A 5,323-nucleotide genomic window follows, 5' to 3' on the forward strand; every position below is an offset into this window, starting at 1 on the left:
AAATAGTATACATATTAGTGATGAGCATCTTTATTTCATGCATGAATTAGAATATCGAGGGTCCAACCGTACAAGAACATTACCGCCTTCACTGAGAGTCGAGCGGATAAGTTAGTAGTTTCACCAGTTCAGTGATTCCGAGGGTCAAACCAGGCATTACGAGAGTCATGAAACTGTACACTATTGGCAGTGGACACTTGAGTTCTCGGTATGAATATTCAGGTGCAGTGTCTATCCCTTGTAGAACGTTATCTAATGATATAATGTCAAACATTTTAGTGATGACCTTAGCCTCCAAGAACATAACCCGCTTCATCGAGACTATACCTTCGGGTTCTGGGAAAGCAATTCGTCTTCATTTCAGTGACGTACACGTTAACTTCATGTCTGAATTTGTAGGTTTTAGTGTCAATCCGTTGGGAACATTACCACCAAATTTGAGTGTCCAGCGTCTAGGTCAATAGCTTCATCTATCCTGTGATGCCGAGAGTCATACCAGGTATTCCAGGAGTGAGTCTGCCTAAAGGTATTGCCAAAACACACCTTAACTCATGGCATGAATACTACGGTAGATATTCCAACCGTCAGTGACCATTACATGTTGGTAGAAAGTATTTCATTTTACAGAATACCTTACCTTCCTGGAATATAACCGGCAGCAGGGAGTGTCTTGCTTCGTGTCGAGAATAACATGTTAGTATTCATTTCGATGACGGGCACCTCAATTTCATGAATGAACAAGAAAATCGGATTCAAACGGATCGAGACGGATGTAACGTTCCATGAGAATGACACCGCTAAGTCTGTACCTTCACCGATCCTGTTACTCCGACAGTCAAACGAGATATTCCGCGAGGCAATCCACACTGAAGTATTACCAATGGACCCGTTAATTCATGGTATGAATATTAAAGTCTGGCGTCAACGCTGTTTGGAACGTTACCTATTGATATAGTGTCAAACATTTTACAGAAAGTTTTACCCTCCGCGAGCCAAACCCACTGTATCGAGAGTTTAACTTCGTGATCGCAGAAGGAAATTAGTATTTATTTCAGTAATGGGCACCATGACTTCACGTACGAATCAGAAGATTCATTGCCAAACCCTTCGATAACGTTACCACCCTCTTTGATTTTTGAACGACCAAGTATACAGCTTCACCTATCCTGTGATTCCGAGAATCATATCAGCTAATACAGGAGTAAATCCGCTGAGGAGTATTGGAAATTGACACCTCAGTTCACTGTATGACTATGAATGTAGATCGTCAAACCGTTCTAGAGCATTACCAAGTAGTATATAGTCAAACATTTTACCGGATACCTTGCCTTCCACGACCTTAGCCCGCAGTAGCGAGTACCATGCATAGTCCACACGGATACATATTGGTAGACGTATTACCAGGCGGACACCTTACTTTCATGTATGAATAAAATAATCTGGTTTCAAGCCCGTCGAGAACGTTCCCATCACCTTTGGGAGTCGAACGGCCAAGTCAATAGCTTCACCTACCCTGTGGTTCAGATAGCCAAATCAGCAGTTATTCCGGGAGAGAATCCGCTGTTCATATTGGCAATAGACATCTTCATTCAGGGTACGATTATAGAAGTATTAGGTCAATCCGTCGGAGAACATTATCAATTTGTATAGTGTCAATCTTTTTGCTGAAGACGATACCTTCCTAGAACACAACGCGCCATAGCGTGTGTCATGCTTAGTGCTCACGGAACCAAATTAGTAGACATTATAGCAGAGGCATATCTTATTTTGATATATGAATCAGAAGATCGAGTGTCAAACCGTACGACATCATTACCACCTTCTTTTAGAGTCGAACGGCTGAGTCAATATCATCAACTATAGTTGAGTTACCGATAGTCAAGTCTGGAATTCAAGGTGTAAATCCGCAACTCAGTATTGGCAAATGACACCTTAATTCTCGGTATGAATATTAAAGTAGAGCACCAATTCGTTGATGAACGTAAGCAATTTTTATAGAGTCATACTATTTACCGAACACTATACCTTCCTAGAACCTGACCCGCTGTATCGAGTATCATACTCAGTGCCAGTGAAACCAATCAGTAGATTTTTAGCGGCCGAACAGCTTTGTTTCATGTATGAATAGCAAGGTCGATAGTCAAACGGTTGCAGAACGATGCCACTGTCTTTGAAAGACCGACATCTAAGACAACAGCTTCTCCTAATTATTGCGAGAATCATGCCACGTATTTTAGGCGTAACTACGCAAAACAATCTCGGTAATAGATACCGTAATTCACGGCATGAATATTAAGCTTGGGAGTCAAGGCGTCGAAGAACATTACCAATTTGTAGAAAGTCATTGTTTTTAACCTATACCATACATTCCGAGAACGCAAGCCGACGTAGGGATTGTCTTGTTTTGTGTTTACTGGCACGAATTAGTAGACATTATATCTGGGGCACACCTTACTTTGATATATGAATTAGAAAATCGAGTGTAAAAGCAAAGAGAACGGTACCACCTTCTGTGTGAGTCCATCGGCTAAGTCAACAGCTACACCTAACCTGTGATTCCAATGGTCAAACCACGCATTCCGGCAGTAAATTCGCAGAAGAGAATTTTCAACAGACCGCTTAATTCTCGGTATGAGTGCTAAAGCAGATCGTCAAACCGTTGAAGAACGTTACCTACTCGCAATGCGTCAAACCTGTTACCGAAAGTTTTCTCTTCCGAGAAGCTATCATGCCGTATCGAGAGTATATCATAGTGCCGAGACAAACACATATGTTCACAATTTATTGATGGGAACCATACTTCGATGTATGAATTACAAAAACAAGAGACAATATGTTCGAGAAAGTTACCGACTTCTTTGATTGTCGACCGGCTAAGTCAAATGCTTCACGTATCCTGTGGTTACCGGAGTCAAACCAGGTAGTCTCGGAGTAAGTCCGCTGAAGAGTTTTGGCAATAGACGCCTTAATTCTCGGTTTGATTATTACAGTAGCGCCACAATACGTTCGAGAACGTTACCAATTGCTATAGGGTCTACCATTCTACAGTAGATCGTACCTTCCGCGAACCTCACCCGCACCATCGAGAGCTTAAATTCGTGTTCAGAGAAACAAATTCGAATTGAATTCAGTGACGGACACCTTAACTTCATGTATGAATTAGGAGATCGAGGGTCAAACCGCTCGAGATCGTTACCACCTTCATTGAGGGTCGAACGGCAGTGTCAATAGCTTTACCTGTAGATGTCATTCCAAGACTCACGCCATGTATTCTAGAAGTGAATCCGCTGAGCAGAGTTGGAAATAGACATCTTGCTTCCTTGTTTGAATATTAGAGTAGAGAGTCGATCCGATGGAGAACATTACGGATTGGTATAGTCATACGTTTTACCGAATACCTTACCGTCCTAGAACCTAACTCGCAGTAACTAGTATCGTGCTTAGTGCTCGCGGATTGAAATCAGTAGACATTGTAGCAGAAGCACATCTTATTATCATGTGTGAATAGGAAAATCGTGAGTCGAATCGTAGAATAACGAAACTACCTTCCTTCAGAGCCGAACAGCTGTAACAATAGCTTCACCTATCCAGTTATTCCGATAGTCACACCACGTATTCCAGGAGTCAATCCGCTGTATACTGTTGGCAATGGAAACCTTAATTCACGGTACGATTATTACAGTAAGGCGTCAAACTGTTTGAAAGCGCCATGCAATTGCTATAATGTCAGACGTTCTACCGTAGGCAGTACCTACCGCGAACATCATCCGCTTCATCGAGAGCATAACTATGTTGTCAGAGAAAGAAATTAGTATTAATTTCAATGACAGGCACCTCAACTTCATGCATGAATCAGAAGTGCGGTGGTGAAACCGTTCGAGAACGTTGCAGCCTTCTGCGAGATACGAAGGGCTACGTTGACAGCATCACCTATCCTGCGATTCCGAGATTCAAACCAGGTACTCCGGGAGTAAATCCGCTGATCAGTATTTAGAATAGACACCTTAGTTCACGGTTTGCATGTTTTAGTGGTGCGTGAATTCGACTGGGTACGTTACGAATTGCTGGAAAGTGAAACGTTTTACCGAGGACCCTCCCCTCTGAAAAATTAACCCGCTGTATCTAGAATATAACACCGTGCTCAGAGGGACGAATTAGTATAGTGCTTTGTGACGGGGACCTCAATTTCATTATGAATGCAAATGTCAAGGGTCAAACCCTTCGAGAACGTTCCCACCACCTTTGGGAGTCGGACGGACAAGTCAATAGCCTCACCTAACATCTGATTCAGATAGCCAAATCAGTTATACCGTGAGTGAGTCCGCTGTTCATTATTGGTAATAGACACCTTCATTCAGGGTATGAATACTAAAGTAGAAAGTAAATACGTCGGAGAACATAATCAATTGGTATTGTGTCATTTTTTTCATTGAATGCGATACATTCCTAGAACATAATGTGCCTTAGCGAGTGTCATGCTTAGTGCTCACGGAACCAAATTAGTAGACATTATAGCAGAGGCATACCTTATTTTGATATAAGAATTAGAAAATGGAGTGTCAGCCTGTACGAGATCATTACCACTCTCTTTGAGAGTCTAACGGCTGAGTCAATAACATCAACTATAGCCGTGATTTCGAGAGTCAAGCCTGGAATTCCGGGTATAAATCCGCTGAACAGTATTGGCAATTAACGCATTAATTCTCGGTATGAATATTAAAATAGACAGTCAATTTGTGACAGAACTTTACCACCTGGTAGAAAGCCATTCTTTTAAACCTATACCTTACATTTCGAGAATGCAAGCCGCAGTTTGGATTGTCCTGTTTTGGCTTTACAGGAACGAATTAGTAGACCTTATAGGAGACGCATAACTTATTTTGATATATGAATTAGAAGATCGAGTGTCAAACGCTTCGAGAACTTAACCACATTCATGGACAGACGGACGGCTAAGTCAATAGCTTCACCTATTCCAAGATTCCAAGGGTCAAGCCAGGAGTTCCGTGAGCCAATCTGGTGTACACTATAGGCGCTGCACATTATAGTTCACGGTTAGAATATTAAAATACATAGTCTAACCTTTAGCCTTAACCGTAACCATAGAAAGTTACCGATTGGTACAATGACATAAGCTTTACCGAAGACCTTACCCTCCGAGTACCTAATCCGCGGGATCGAGAGTATAACTTCGTAATCAGAGATACAAGTTAGTATACATTTTAGTAATGGGTACCTCTATTTCAGGTATGAGTTAGAAGATCAAGTGTCAAACAGTTCGACAACGTTACCAACTTCTTTCAAACTTGATGGGCCAAACCAA

This window comes from Lasioglossum baleicum, unplaced genomic scaffold (assembly GCF_051020765.1).
Source record: "Lasioglossum baleicum unplaced genomic scaffold, iyLasBale1 scaffold0054, whole genome shotgun sequence".
NCBI classification, from domain to species: domain Eukaryota; kingdom Metazoa; phylum Arthropoda; class Insecta; order Hymenoptera; family Halictidae; genus Lasioglossum; species Lasioglossum baleicum.